The 16,884-nt window shown below is 43.8% G+C and overlaps 1 long non-coding RNA gene across 1 annotated transcript in view; it reads left to right on the forward strand.

The window, feature by feature from the left end:
• Window positions 1-5,927: 5,927 nt before the first annotated feature.
• Window positions 5,928-16,884, forward strand: part of LOC140197389 (uncharacterized) — a 41,238-nt gene continuing 30,281 nt past the window's right edge. The window contains exon 1 of the long non-coding RNA XR_011885942.1: window positions 5,928-6,016. This is a non-coding gene — a long non-coding RNA (uncharacterized lncRNA). The remainder of the gene's footprint in view (window positions 6,017-16,884) is intronic.

Genomic DNA, 16,884 nt, shown 5'->3' on the forward strand with positions numbered 1-16,884 from the left:
TAAAATATGCGCCCAGTCATCCACCGGAATAATTAGACTCAATTCCTTTTCCCAATCTGATCTAACCTTATCAAATGGCGCTTTCCTAAGTTTCATAATAGTATTATAAATAATAGCCGTTACACCTTTCTGACATGGATTAAGATTAATTATAGTATCTAAAATATATGTAGGAGGTAACGCCGGAAAGGAAGAGAGTATAGTACTTAGGAAATTTCTAACTTGGAGATACCTAAAAAAATGTATTCTTGGTAAGTTATATTTGTTAGATAATTGCTCAAAGGATATAAAGGAACCATCTAAAAATAAATCCAAAAACCATGAAATACCATTAGTCTTCCATATTTGAAAGGCACGGTCAGTGGAAGAGGGAGGGAAGAATATGTTACCTAAAATAGGAATCGCAAGCCCAAATTGATTAAGATCGAAAAATTTTCGGAATTGAAACCAAATACGTAAGGTATATTTAACTATTGGGTTACAAACCAGTTTACAGCATTTCAAATCAAAAGGAAAAGAATAACCTAAAATGGAGCCAAGTGCATAACCTTGAGCAGATTGTAATTCCAATACTACCCATTTAGGAATGGATAGTGTATCTTGATCAAGTAACCAAAATTTCATATGTCGAATATTAATTGCCCAATAATAGAATCTAAAGTTAGGTAATGCGAAACCTCCATCTCTCTTAGCTTTCTGTAGATGTATTTTACCCAATCTCGGGTTTTTATTTTGCCAAATAAATGAAGAAATTTTAGAGTCAACTTTATCAAAAAAGGATTTGGGAACAAAAATCGGTAGTGCCTGAAATACATATAAAAATTTTGGAAGAATAAACATCTTAACAGCATTAATATGACCAAGCAAAGTTAAATAAAATGGAGGCCATTTAAATGAGAGTTGAGTAATGTGATCGATTAAGGGTAAGAAATTAGTCTTAAATAAATCTTTATGTTTACAGTTAACTTTAATCCCAAGATATGAAAAATGATTATTAACCAATTTAAACGGAAGATTCTGATATAAGGGAACTTGCTTATTGATCGGAAAAAGTTCGCTCTTACCGAGATTTAACTTATAACCTGAAAAAAGACTAAATTGTGCTAATAAATCTAAAGCAGCAGGGATAGATTTTTGAGGATTAGAAATATATAAAAGTAAGTCATCAGCATAGAGTGATACTTTATGGGACTTTAAACCCTGAGTTATCTCAATAATATTTGGAGATTCTCGAATGGCAATTGCAAGAGGTTCTAATGCAATATTAAATAATAAGGGACTAAGAGGACAACTTTGTCTGGTACCTCGAAAAAGAGGGAAAAAAGGTGAGCTTAAAGAGTTAGTATGGACTGATGCCATAGGAGAGTGATATAGCAATTTAATCCAGGATATAAATTTCGGGCTGAAATTGAACATTTCAAGCACCTTAAATGGCCATTCGACTCTGTCGAAGGCTTTTTCAGCATCTAAGGAAATGATGCACTCAGGATCATTTTGTGAGGGAGTATAAACAATGTTTAACAGTGTACGAATATTATAAAAAGAGTAACGACCTTTAATAAAACCCGTTTGGTCTTCCGAAATAATAAGGAAATACTTTTTCTAATCTGTTTGCTAATAATTTAGAAAAGATTTTAGAATCAACATTTAATAAGGATATTGGTCTATAAGATGCACATTGAGCAGGATCTTTATCCTTCTTTCAGTCCACTCTTGATTAACAGTGTGAAAATTAACAATAGACAAACACCAGAACTGAACGGCAAATTAATTAAAATGCAACTGGACACTGGTCAAGGGCGGCGCTAAGGTGGTGCTAGCTCGTGCTATAGCCCCAACAGAAATTGCAATAGCACCAGCGTAGCACCACCAAGAAATTAACTGAAATTTCACATACAAATTGCAGCTGCTTTGCTTTCTCTGCACAAGTTTTGAATACAGCTTGTTTTTCCAGTTGATCTAGTGAAACAGCACCCCCAATTACCATAGCACCCACACAGCAATAAAGTTATAAACTCTGTCAGATCCATTCTACACTTCTGCTTATTCATTCATTGTCAATGTCTTGCTGGTTGCTGTCCTCAGATCAGTTAAGCTGATCTAAGATCTCTTAAGGTGGTGATGTCACTCACTCTCACTCACATAAGAGATTGATAGTATACATACAGCCACAGATTCATGGTCTCACGAGACTAACAGATGCCACACACGCACACACACACATTGTGCTTTTACAAGCTAGTGTCGGCCTGGCACGTGCATTATTTTGGCCAGCATGAAAAATTGTTCAATTTTTAGTGAGAAAATGACCTCATCCAGAGGAATCAGTGTGTTTCAGCCTGAGCCTGTCTTAATTGAAAGTGACAAGCAGGAAGAAGTAAGTGGGGGATAAGGATGATAGCAATTCATCAAAGGAGTGTGAGGGTGAAGTAGAGGACCAAGAAATGGAGCGGGATTCGGAGGAGAACGTGGGTGAAGCTGCTCTTAGTGCTAGTGGGAATACTGTTAGCGATGTTAGCCAGCAGTCTGAGGAAGAACCCCGTTGGCCAGCATTGAAAAAGTACCCTTTGCAACAGTTTGGCAATCAGCAAAGGAGTTTTATTCATGGCTGGTTTGACTGACTGGAATATTCGATCACACATGCAAGCATTTCCTGTGTGGAGGACATGGGTTCCATTCTGAGTCTACCTTCACTGTCACCGGTTACCACAACTGGCGGAAAGCTACAACAGCTTTCAAAACCCACCATGTAAGTGCAGCTCATAAGTTTTGCTGTGGAGCCACGGGCCGAATTCAGATTGAGAAAACAAGATGGATCAAATTGGGAAATATGCTTGATAAAGGACATGCAAAGATTGTCCAAGAAAATCGTGAATATATGAGAGCAGTGGTTGAGTCTCCAGCAAGGACAGACAGTGAATGACACAGTGGAATTTCTAGCTCTAATGAGACCCTACCGCAATGCATTTATAGATTTATACAAACTAATCTGCATATCACTGACTCTACCTGTGACATCTGCCTCATGCAGAGAGAGTTTGTCTTACCTCAGATGCCTCAAAAACTACCTAAGGAATAGCAGCGGCGATGCTCGGAACAGCAACTTGGCCCTGTTGGCCATAAACAGCCGGAGGATCAAAGCACTTGACATCCAGAAAATCATTGATGCTTTCGCCACCAATCACAACAACAGATGGATTGTGCTTCTCTGAAAACATCAATGGTGAGTGCAGTTGATTTTTTAAAAATTTGGGCCAAGACTAATGCTGATTATTATTATTATTATTATTTTGTGGTGGATACCCCATAGTCCTTATGTTTCCTGAAAATCCTAAACTATTACATTTACTGCTATTAAGCCTACTGGTTTTGCTTAGACTTCCAAGTGGTGATTCTGTTGATTTTTGTTTTAAATTCAGTAGCTGAATTAATTGAGGTATTGCATGGTCAGAGTATGATTTGTCCAACTCCTGGTAAGGCCTTGCATCTGTTGTTTGCCTGATTTGACTTTAATAACGGTGTATCTTTTGGCATTGTCTGTCTATGTAATGCGAATAGCAGTAGACATTGTGAGTTAGTGTTGTGTTTTTCAGTTGAAAAGCACGCATTTGACGCTGATTGCGGGTTTGGTGCATGATTCACATTGTGCGCTGTGGGTCGGATGCTTGTTTGTTGATGCTCTGTGTAGCCCAGGTTGCCTCCAATGCTGTTGACACTGTCACAGTTAACTTCTATATTAGATCTATCAATTGCTGTTGCCTGTGAATCAACAGAGGCATTTATAGTAGGCACATAATGCTTGACACTAACTTTTGAACGCCACGCGTCTGGCCTTGCGAATACATATTACCATACAGTATGTCCCTCAGCACCATCACTGAATAATTCAGCCCCACTGTAACACAAGCAAGAAAAAATCTCTGGCACCACCACTGACACTGGTTCAATCAGAAGATTTGTCAGATGATGTTTGTGGATGAGGAAACCACGAGGAGAGATCAAATTGTAAGGGGAACAATAAAGCGATTAATAAGAGAAAACTCCAGTGAACAAAATGCACCTTCCCAAGATCAAGATGAACAAACTATAAAAAGAAAGGTGGTGACCACCATCAGAACCACTTCCTACAGTCTCAGAGTCAATTCCTACAACCACAATGGAGGATTTACCAGAACCTGAGTTTGATTTCACTGCTCTAAGTCCGAGCTGCTAACCAGATTGCACACACAAAATGCTGGAGGAACTCAGTGGGCCAGGCAGCATCTATGGTAAAAAGTACAGTCAACGTTTCAGGCCGAGACCCTTCGGTCGGAAAAAAATGAGGAGTTGATTTTAAAGGTGTGTAGGGGAGGGGAGGCAGAGAGAAGCACAAGATGATAGGTGGGATCGGGAGGGCGAGTGATGAAGTAAAGAAGTTGATTGTTGAAGAGTTACTGGGCTGGAGAAAGGGGAAACTAATAGAAGACAGAATGCCATGGAAGAAAGAAAAGGGGGAGGAAAACCAAAGGGAGGCGATGGGCAGGCAAAGAGATAAGGTAAGAGAGGGAAAAGAGGAAGGGGAATGAATGGTGAAGGGGGACGTTACCAGAAGTTAGTGAAATGGATGGTCATTCCATCAGGTTGGAGGAATATAAGGTGTCTTCCTCCAACCTGAGTGTGGCCTCATTCCGACAGTAGACGAGGCCATTGATAGACATATTGGAATGAGAATGACAAGTGGAATTAAAATGGGTGGCCACTGGGAGACCCGCTTCTTCTGCCGGACAGATCGTAGATGCTCGGCAAAACGCTCTCCCCATCTACATCAGTTCTCACCGATATTCCAGGAGGCCACACCGGGAGCACTGGACACATATGACCCCAACAGACTCACAGGTGAAGAGTCGCCTCACAGGTGTATGCAATCGCCTCACCTGGAAGGACTGTTTGGGGCCCTCTTTTGCCAATTCTCTTGTCAACCAGATTAACCTCCTTTGTCAGGAAATAAGTTATCCCACAAGCGTAAGAATTCCTCTGCAGTGACTGAATCTTTAGTCCTGAATAGAACAATTTAAAATTTACTGTGCTGTGGATGTCTGTGTGTAGAACTTGTATTGTATAATATACAGTGATAGAGTGGAGGTGCATTCAACATTGAGTTGGAGTTTATAGCTAAGCAGAGAGGAGTGTTGTGTGTTTGATATTTCAATAATATTTGAGTAATCTTGTGTATAGGTTGATTAAACATTCTTGTTCATTTAAAAATAATGTATTACGGGTAATCTGTAAAACACGTAGATTGCGTCAACACGCCGCACATAATACGTGTGCGCCTCGCTTAAAATAAACTCGAACTAGATCTGAAGTAACTGTATAAATTTTACAGTTCTGAATGTACCGATCACCAATGCGAAATTTTTATTGTTTGCATTGTTTCTTCTTCTCTATTTCTTTATCATGAATAAAGTCTAGTTTTGAAAGGGGAAAACTTCGTGATAATAGGGCACAAACGGCACAAAATCTGAATTATTTAGCGAGCACCCTTTCGGGGTTTCGCAGCACCGGACATGTTTTTCCACGTTCTTTTATGGTTTGTGTTGTCTTTCGGAGTTGCAGGCAGGAACGTGGCTCCGCTGTAAATCGCGCCGCCGGGCGCGCTCTCACCCCAACAACAGTCAGGAGTTTAAAAGATTTACATTCACAGGCACAAAGGGTTAAATACTACATTGGTTTTAATGAAGAAACACACTAACGGGAGGTGAGTATTGTAATCAGCAAGCACCGGTTCAGCACGTACTGGTGATGTGTACATGCCTGAAAAACTTCCATAGATGTACTGTGGAGAGCATTCTGACAGGCTGCAGCACTGTCTGGTATGGGGGAGGGGGAGGGGCTGCTGCACAGGACCGAAAGAAGCTGCAGAGGGCTGTACTGAGTACCCAGGACATCTTCAGGGAGCGGAGTGTTAGAAAGGCAACGTCCATTATTAAGGATCTCCTGCACCCAGGCCACGTTCTTTTCTCAGTATTACCATCAGGTAAGACATACAGAAGCCTGAAGACACACACTCAGCGATTCAGGAACAGCTTCTTCCCCTCTGCTATCCGATTCCTAAATGGACTTTGAACCCTTGGACAGACACTACCTCACTTTTTAAAATGTATAGTATTTCTGTTTTTGCACGTTTTAAAAAAAAATCTATCAATATACGTAATTGATATACTTGTTTATTTATTTTTATTTTTATTATTATAATTATTATTATTTCTCTGCTAGTTTATGTATTGTATTGAACGGCTGCCGCTAAGTTAACAAATTTCATGTCACAGGCTGGTGATAATAAACCTGATTCTGATTCTGAAATCTTGTCAGCTCCATCTTGGGTACTAGCCTACAAAGTACCCAGGACATCTTCAAGGAGTGGTGTCCCAGAAGACTTGGTCCAGAAGGGGAGGACTGTTAGCTCAATATTCTGGGGATCTGCTGTTCTAGACACGACACAGCGAAAGGGATTAAATGGAGAGGTGGTGTTACTGGTCAGGGAAACAGTTCTGACTGTGTTCTGTCAGGACGGACTGAAGAGCTTGACTAGTGAGGCTTTATGGTTGGAACTGAAAACAAGGAAGTTATGACCACATTAATGGGGCTGTGTCATTTACCAACTAGGATTTAGAGGAACAAATATGTAGAGAGACCTCAGACTGTTGTAGGAAATGTAATGTTGTTATAGTAGGTGATTTTTCCACATATTGACTGGGACTTGAATTCTGTAAAAGAACGAGATGTGATAAGAGTTTGTCAAATGTGTTCAGAAAACTTTCCTTAATCAGTACATGGAATTCCCAATGAGAAAGTGTGCAATACTTGATCTGCTATTGGGAAATGAGATAGAGGTGACAGAAGTTTGTGCAGAGGAACATTTTGCATCTAGTAGTCACAATGCCATTAGTCTCAAAGAAAATATGGAAAAAGATGAGTCTGGTCCTTGGATTGAGATTCTAAATTGGAGAAGGGCCAATTTTGATGGTATCAGAGATGATCTGTGAAGCCTGGAATGGGACAGGCAGTTTTCTGGCAAAGGTGTACTTAGTAAGTGGGAGGCCTTCAAAAGTGAAATTATGATAGTACAGAGCTTGTATGTGTCTGTCAGAATAAAAGTAAAGGTAAAAGATGTATGGAACCTTGGTTTTCAAGATATATTGAGGCCTTGGTTAAGAAAATGAAGAAGGTGCACAAACTGTATAGGCAGGGAGGAGAAAATGGCGTACTTTTGGAGTATAAGAAATGCAAGAGAACACTTAAGAAAGAAATCAGGAGGGCAAAACGAGGGCATGAGGCTGCCCTTGCAAGGCAATGGGTTCTTGCATCTGTATTTACTCGGGAGACAGACATCGGTTCTATAGAAGTGAGACAAAGTAGCAGCAAGGTCATGGACCCTGTACAGATTACAGAGGATGAGGTGTTTGCTGCCTTGAGGTAGATTGGGATGGATAAATCCCCAGGGCTTGACAAGGTGCTACTTTGGACCCTGCAGGAGGCAAGAGCAGAAATTGCAGGGTCTCTAGCAGAGATATTCAAATATCTTTGGCGACAGTTGAGGTACCGAAGGATTGGAGGATCACTAATGTTGTTCCACTGTTTAAGAAAGGCTCTAAAAATAAACCAGGAATTATAGGCCTGTGAGCCTGATGTCAGTAGTGAGAATATTATTGGAAAATATTCTAAAGTATTCTTGGAAAATATGATTGGAAAATATTCTAAGTATTCTAAGTATGAGTATTTCGGTAGACAGGGACTGATTAACTTTGTGCCTGGTAGCTTGTGCCTAACCAAACTTGTAGAGTTTTTCCACATGCTAAAGACCATGTAGATAACATCTTGGCTGTGGGAAAGTTTGATAAGTCAACATTCTGAAAGATTGATTTGACTCTAATGATAATGTTGATGTTAATCACTTTTAACAGTTGAGGGGGAAGAAACACTTGCAGTTTTTGAGCCATCAGTAATTCTTGGTGACAGCTGCTGCACAGAGGTCCAAAGGAATAAACGGGTAGTAAATTTATTCAGTAAACAGCACACATTCAAATTTCATCCAAAGCCCCTTTTCCTGCAGGTCCTGTCACTTGTCACATTGTATTTCATTTTCCACTTCTTTGCCCATTTCCCAGTCTTTCTGCAGACTCTCTGTTTCCTCAACACTAACCACTCCTCCACCTATCTTTGTATCATCGGCAAATTTAGCCATAAATCCATTAATTCCATAGTCCATATCATTGACATACATCATAAAAAGCAGTGGCCCCAACACCTACCCCTGTGGAACTCCACTGGTTACCGGCAGGCAGCCAGAATAAGATCCCTTTATTCCCACTCTGTTTTCTGCCGATCAGCCAATCCTCCACCCATGCTGGTAACTTTCCTGTAATTCTATGGGATCTTACCTTGTTAAGCAGCCTCTTGTGCTGCACCTTATCAAAGGCCTTCTGAAAATCCAAATACACCACATCTACTACAACTCCTTTGTCTACTTTGCTTGTAATTTCCTCAAATAATTGCAGTCGGTTAGTCAGCAGCATTTTCCTTTTAGGAAACTATGCTGGCTTTGGCCAAACTTGTCATGTGTCTCCAGGTACTCTGTAATCTCATCCCTAACAATTGATTCCAACAACTTCCCAACCACTGATGTCAGGCTAACAGGTCTATAGTTTCCTTTGTGCTGCCTCCCACCCTTCTTACATAGCAGAGTAACATTTGCAATTTTCCAGTCATCCGGTACAATGCCAGAATCTATCGATTCTTGAAAGATCATTGTTAATGCCTAAGCAATCTCTCCAGCTACTTCGTTCAGAACCTGAGGGCGCATTCCATCAGGTCCAGAAGATTTATCCACCCTCAGATCATTAAGCTTCTTGAGCACCTTCTCAGTCGTAATTTTCAGTACACATACTTCACTTCCCTGACACTCTTGGATGTCCGGTATACTGCAGATGTCTTCCACTGTGAAGACTGATGCAAAACATGCATTCAGTTTCTCTGTCATCTCTGTATCCCTCAGTACAACATCTGCAGTATCATTTTCTATTGGTCCTATATCTACCCTCAACTCTTTTACCCTTTATATACTTAAAAAAGTTTTTTGTAGCTTCTTTGATATTAGTCGCTAGCTTCCTTTCATAATTCATCTTTTCCTTCCTAATGACATTCTTAGTTTCCTTCTGCAAGTTTTTAAAAGCTTCCAATCCTCTGCCTTCCCATTAGCTTTGGCTCCCTTGTATGCCCTCGCTTTTGCTTTTACTTTGGCGCTGACTTCACTTGTCAGTAACGGTAGTGTCCTCCTTCCATTTGAAAATTTCTTCTTATTTGGAATATATCTGTCTTGCACTTCTCTTATTTTTCACAGAAACTCTAGCCATTGCTGCTCTGCTGTCCTTCCTGCTTGTGCTCCTTTCCAGTCAACCTTGGCCAGTTTCCTCTCATGCCATTGTAATTTCCTTTATTCCACTGAAATACCGACACATTGGAATTTAGTTTCTCCTTCTCAAATTTCAAAGTGAGTTCGATCATATTGTGATCACTGTTCCCTCAGGGTTCCTTAACCTTAGGCTCTCTTATCACTTCCAGATCATTACACAACATCCAATCCAGCACAGTCAATCCCCAAGTGGGCTCAACAATAAGCTATTGTAAAAAGACATCCCTTAGATATTCTACAAATTCTTTCTCTTGAGGTCCAGTACTGGCTTGGTTTTCAAAATTCACTTTCATGTTAAAATCCCCAAAGATTATCATGAGATTGCCCTTTTGGCACACCTTTTCTATCTCCTGCTGTAATCTGTAATCCACATCCTTGCTGCTGTTTGGAGGCCTGTATACAACTGCCATCAGGGTGCTTTTACCCTTGCCATTTCTTAACTCAACCTATCTTTCTGATAGACCATATGTCCTTGGACGTTCAGCTCCCAATGTCAGCCATCCTTTAGCCAAGTTTCAGGGATGGCCACAACGTCATACTTGCCAATCTGTAGCTGAATTTCAAGATCGTCCATTTTATTTCTTGTGCTAGTGCATTCAGATAGAACACTTTCAGTCCAGTATTTGTTGCTTTCTGTTTTAACTGCACCACACTTCTATTGCCCTGTAACTCATCCCACTGGCTGCAATTATGCCTCAGCTCCCGCCTGTCTTTTCTATTGTCTCTGTTGCACACTATTTTTGATTTATTTGTTTTCCCTTCCTCAGCCCTATCACTGTGGTTCCCCTCCCCCCCGCCAAATTACTTTAAACCCTCCCTGACAGCTCTATTAAATTTGACTGCTAGGATATTGGACCCCTTTGGGTTCAGGTGTAACCCGTCCTTTTTGTACAGGTTGTCCCTCCCCCAGAAGAGGCTCCAATGATCCAGGAATCCGGAGTCCTGCCCCCTACACCAGTCTCTCAGCCATGCATTAGTATACCTGATCATGCTATTCTTGCACTTGTTAGTATATGGCACAGGCAGCAATCCTGAGATTACTACCCTGGAGGTCCTGCTTTTCAGCTTCCTACCCAAATCCCTGAATTCTGTCTTCAGGACCTCCTCTCTTTTTCAACCTATGTCATTGATATCAATGTGTACCAAGACTGCTGGCTGTACACCCTCTCCCTTCAGAATACTCTACACCTGATCCAAGACATCCTGTACCCTGGCACCTGGGAGGCAACACACCATGCGGGTATCTCTATCAGGCTGAGAGATCCTCTTCTCTGTTCCCCTTCCTATGGAATTCCTTATGACTACCGCATTCCTCTTCTGTCCCTTCTGTCAGGTCATCCCCCTCAACAGCATCCAAAATGAAATAACAATTACTGAGGGGGATGGCCACAGGGATGCTCTCTACTATCTGAGCTCTTCTTTTCCCTTCCTTGACAGTCACCCACTTGTCTAACTCCTGCAGCCTCAGGGTGCCCAACACCCTGTAGCTCCTATCTACCTCCTACTCACTTTCCTAATACGCTGTAGGTCATCAAGCTGCAGCTCCAGATCCCTAACACTGTCTCTCAGGAGCTGCTTCTCTGAGCACCTGGTGTAGATGTGGCCAGCTGGGAGACTGGAAGATTCACAGGATGCCCAAAGGAAAGTACTAACCCTACAGGCATGCTCCCTATTTCTCAAAAAATGCAAGGAAAACTGAAGTTCACTTACCCACTTACCTTCGCCAAAGCCCGAATGAGCCAAGGCCTTACCACTCTGACACAGACCGCTTCGACGATGAATGCTCCGCTAGGCAGTGTCTTCCTTTTCTGCCTGAACCTTTCCTGTTCTCCAACACACAATTGGTGCTCTGGTTATAGGTGAGTTCCGGCAAATCTTTCCCCTTTTAAACTTTGTTTCCGGACTGGCTCGCTGCCTTCTTTCTCTTAGCTTTCCAGCTCACAATTGGTGCATAATTAGTGTTATAATGGATGACAAAGAAATGGAAGACTAACACAATAAGTACTATGCATCTGTCCTTACTGTGGAAGACACTAGCAGTGTGCCGGATGTCTGTGAGTATCAGGGAGCAGGAGTGCGTGCCATTGCTATTGCAATGGAAAAAGTGCTAGGCAAACTGAAAGGTATTGAGGTGGGTAAGTCACCTGGACTTAGATAGATGACATCCTAGAGTCCTGAGAGAGGTTGCTGAAGAGATACGGATGCATTGGTCATAATTTTTCAAGAATTACTTGATTCTGGCATAGTGTCAGAGGACTGGAAAATTGCAAATGTCAGCCCACTCCTTAAGCAAAGAGGAAGGCAAAAGAAAGGAAACTTTAGGCCAGTTAGCCTAAGCTCTGCAGTTGGGAAAGTACTGGAGTCTATAATTAAGGATGAGGTTTCGGGGTACTTGGAGACAAATGACAAAATAAGTCAAAGTCAGCATGGTTTCTGTAAAGAGAGATCTTGCCTGACAAATCTGTAAGAATTCTTCGAGGAAATAACAAGCAGGGTGGACAATGGAGAGACAGTGGATGTCATTTACCTGGACTGAGGCTGCTTAACAAGATAAAACCTATGGCGTTACAAATTAGATACTGGCATGGATAGAGGAATGGCTGACAAGCAAGAGGAAGTGAATGGGAATAAAGGGGCTTTTTCTGTTTGCCTGCCAGTGACTAGTGGTGTTTCTCAGGGGTCAGTATTGGGACTGCTACTTTTCACATTGGTTGTCAATGATTTAGATAATGGAATTGATAGAGTTGAGGCAAAGTTTGAGGCTGACATTAAGATAGGTACAGGAGTAGGTGGTGCTGAGGAAGCAATGCATTGCAGCAGGACTTAAACAAATTGAAAGACTAGGCAAAGAAGTAGTAGATGGAATACAGTGTTGGGAAATGTATGATAATGCATTTTGGTAAAAGTAACAATAGTGCTGACTATTATCTAAATGGGGAGAAAATTCAAACATCAGAGATGTAGAGGGACTTAGGAGTCCTCGTGCAAGACTCCCTAAATGTGAATTTACAGATTGAGTCTGTGGGATAGAAGGCAAATGAAATTTTGGCTTTTATTTCAAGAGGAATAGAATGTAAAAGCAAGGAGATAATGCTGGTCTTTTTAAGACACTAGTCCGGCCACACTTTGAGCATTGTCAACTGTTCCCCTTCCTGAAGTCCACAATCAATTCCTTGGACTTCCTGGCATTGAGTGCAAGGTTGCCGTTGTGACACCATTCAACCAGTTGATTTATCTCACTCCTGTACACCTCCTCATCATCATCATCTGATATTCTGCTAACAGTTAACATCAGTTAATTTATAGATGGCATTTGCAGGTGTAGAGAGAGTAGAACAGTGGGCTAAGCACTCGTCCTTGATGTACACCTATGTTGATTGTCTGTGAGCAGGAGATTTAATTACCAATTCACATGGACTGTGATCTCTCAGGTGAAGAAGTAAAGGACACATTTGCAGATGGAGTGACAGAGCCCCTCGTGTATTGAGGCTTGTTGATTAGAACTGAGGGTATGGGCAGCACGGTAGCAGTGTGGTTAGCAGGACAGTTTACAGTACAGACGACCAACGTTCAATTCCCACTGCTGTCTGTGAGGGGATTGTATGTTCTCCCTGTGACTGTGTGGGTTTCCTCTGAGTGCTCTGGTTTCCTCCCACTGTCCAAAAATGTAGTGGTTTGTAGGTTAATTGGTCATTGTAAATTGTTTTGTGATTAGTCTAGGGTTAAATCAGCTGCAACTGTGCACTGTAGCTCAAAGGGTCTGTGCTGTATCTCAATGAATAAAGTATATGACTGTAATCAATAAGCAACAGCCTGACAGGTATTACTTTTGTCCAGGTGATGCAGGGCCAAGTGGAGAGCCAGTGAGACTGCATCTGCTCTGGACACATTGTGGTGATAGGCATTGCAGTGGATCCAGGTCCTTGCTCAGGCAGGTGGTAACTCTATCCATGACCAACCTCCTTAATGCATGTCACCACAGTAGATGTGAGGGTTCCCAGGTGATAGTAATAGAGGCAGCTCACCCTGCTCTTGGACACTGGTGTGAGAGATATCCTTGTGAAGCAGATGTGTAATTCTGACTGCTGCAGAGAGAGTTTGATTGTGATGTCCTTCAACCCCACTGGTAACAGATTGCATCCTGAAAATGCTTTATCGTTAGTACTGTGCCCTGACGCTATGGGCTCTACGTTCATAGTTACACAACATGGCTAAAGTTCATACCTGCCACTGTCATTGGTGGCTGTAAGATAGTTTAGCTGTAACATGATAGTTGTGTTCTGAAGAATTCCTGTTTTAGAGACAATCACGGTATTAAAAAAAGTTAAGCCAATGTGAAAAGCAGGGCGGGGGGGGGAGGGAAGTAGTGACTGGAGAGTATTCGACTTACAATAACAAAGTTACTCCCCCCAACAGGTTTTTCAAAATTATTTTATTACTAAAGAATGTGTTGCCTTGTGGAAATGTTCTCTTCAGTTCCCTAATATGTCAGCAGTAAAAGCAGAACCTGCCCTTTTAACAATCATTTGTGTCTGGTTACTGCAGAGACGTTACACCAACATTGCTTGTCCTTCTGCTTCTCAATTTCCAAATTAATTCTTCACTGCATCTCTAGTTTCCGATCAATACCGATCACAAAATTCAGCCAGCATAACACAGAGAGTGTTCCTGAATTCATTAATTGTGTAGTATCCAACAAGTGCTCTGAAAAAAATTTGTATAGCAAAATTATTTGCATAATTGTGTCGATCTCCCTCTCAATCAGAGGCCTTTAGGTTCAGACCCAGGGAATAATTGTCAAAAACAGTTTATTTAAAAGTATATACTGTTTATTAGCAAGCTTGTGTCTCTCAGTTGAACTGCAGAGCCCCACTCACAGAGTTTCGGAAAATCTGCAACCCAAGTGAGCCCCCAAGTACTGTCTGGGCTGCTGATATACATTCGTTACCACATACATACTTTGATATGGGTAGACGGAGCAGCTTTCTCATGCAACAAACACTTGTTTGTTCCTACATTATTTTTTTTTTTTTTTTTTATTTCAAAATATACTTTATTCAAAAATAAATATATACAATAAACCGTTCAATAACTTTTCATCCTTTACATACGTTTCCATTATACTCAGTAAAATACCCGTGTTTATAGCCACCCACGTGGCACTCCAGTAGTTCAGCTTAGCATCTCATTGTTGAGGGGTATACTCCCCGCCCACCGACCCCTCCCACTCCCACGGGTGGAGAAACCTATACTGTGGTCCTTCCCCACCGGGCCCTTGCGGTGGCTGCACCGAGTTTCAGTGCGTCCCTCAGCACGTACTCCTGCAGCCGAGAGTGTGCCAGTCGGCAGCATTCTCCCACGGACATCTCCATGTGCTGGTAGATGATCAAGTTTCGGGCTGACCAAAGAGCGTCTTTCACCGAGTTGATGATCTGCCAGCAGCACCGGATGTTGGTCTCCGTGTGCGTCCCCGGGAACAGCCCGTAGATCAGAGAGTCCTCTGTCACGCAGCTGCTGGGGATGAAACGTGACACTAGCCCGTCCATCCTCCTCCACACCCTCTTTGCGAACTGGCAGTGTGCAAAGAGGTGGGTCACAGACTCCTCCTCACTGCAGTCCTCCCGTGGGCAGTGGGGTGCGGAGACGACGTTCCGGGCGTACAGGAGGGCTCTGACTGGGAGGGCCCCTCTCACCGCCAGCCAGGCGAGGTCTTGGTGCCTGTTGGTGAGATCTGGCGATGAGGCATTTTGCCAGATGAACTGGACAGTCTGCTCAGGGAACCACCCCACTGTGTCCATCACGTCCTTCTCCTGCAGTGCCTGCAGGACACTTCGTGCCGACCACTGCCTGATGGCCTTGTGGTCAAAGGCGTTCTCCTGGAAGAACTTTGCTACGTGGGATAGGTATGCCGGCAACGACCAGCTGACTGGGGCGTTGCGCGGGAGTGGGGCCAGACCCATCCTTCGCAGCCAGGGCGACAAGTAGAACCTGGGCACATAGTGGTACTTGGTGCCCACATACCTGGGCTCTACACACAACCTGATGCAGCCACATACGAAGCTGGCCATCAGGGTGAGGGCGACATTGGGGACGTTCTTGCCCCCGTTGTCCAGGGACTTGTGCATGGCGGTCCGTCTCACCCGCTCCATCTTGGATCCCCAGACGAATCTGAAGACAGCCCGGGTGATTTCCGAGCTGTAGGAGCGGGGGACGGGCCAGACCTGCGCCAAGTACAGCAGCCCTGAGAGCACCTCACACCTGATGACCAGGTTCTTGCCCGTTATCGACAGGGAGCGCCCTCCCCACAGTCCCAGTTTCTGTTTCACCTTGGCAGTCCGCTCCTGCCAGTTCTTGTTGCACGCCTCAGCCCCTCCGAACCAGATCCCCAACACCTTCACGTGGTCAGACCTGATGGTGAAGGGGACGCTGGATCGGTCGGGCCAGTTGCCAAAGAGCATGGCTTCGCTCTTCGTGCGGTTGACCCTGGCCCCCGACGCTAGCTCGAACTGTTCGCAGGTGCCAATCAACCTGCGAACTGACCTCGGATCAGAGCAGAAGACGGTGACGTCGTCCATGTACAGGGAGGTTTTCACTTGGGTCCCTCCACTGCCTGGCAGCGTCACCCCTCTTATGCCCCCATCCCTCCTGATGGCTTCCACAAAGGGTTCTATGCAGCAGACAAACAAGACAGGGGAGAGGGGGCAGCCCTGCCTGACTCCAGACCTGATGGGGAAGCTGTCTGTTTCCCACCCGTTGACCTGGACTGCACTACGGATGTCTGTGTAGAGCAGTCTGATCCAATTCCGGATTCCCTCCCCAAATCCCATTTTGGAGAGCACGTCCGCCATGTACGTGTGCGATATCCTGTCGAAGGCTTTCTCCTGGTCCAAGCTGACCAGGCAGGCGTCCACCCCCCTGTCCTGCACGTAGGCGATGGTGTCCCTCAGCAGCGCGAGGCTGTCTGAGATCTTCCTGCCCGGTACAGCACAGGTTTGGTCCGGGTGGATCACCTGTCCCAGAGCAGACTTGACCCTGTTGGCGATAGCCTTGGACAGGATCTTGTAGTCCACATTCAGGAGAGAGATGGGTCTCCAATTCCTAATGTCCTCCCTTTCCCCCTTCTGCTTGTAGATGAGGGTGATGATGCCCTTCCTCATGGACTCAGACATACTGCCGGCCAGAAGCATAGCGTTGTACACTTCCAGCAGGTCTGGGCCCATCCAGTTCCACAGAGCCGAGTACAACTCGGCCGGTAAGCCGTCGCTTCCGGGAGTCTTACCCGACCCGAAGGAACGGATGGAGCCTGTCAGCTCGTCCAGGGTCAGTGGCTGATCCAGACTCTCCCGCTTGCCGTCGTCTAAGACCTGCGTGATAGACGACAGGAAGTTGCGGGAGGCTGTGGATTCTGTGGCCTTTTCCTCGTACAGACCGGC

The sequence above is a fragment of the Mobula birostris genome, chromosome 5, assembly GCF_030028105.1.
Source record: "Mobula birostris isolate sMobBir1 chromosome 5, sMobBir1.hap1, whole genome shotgun sequence".
Taxonomy (NCBI): Eukaryota; Metazoa; Chordata; class Chondrichthyes; order Myliobatiformes; family Myliobatidae; genus Mobula; species Mobula birostris.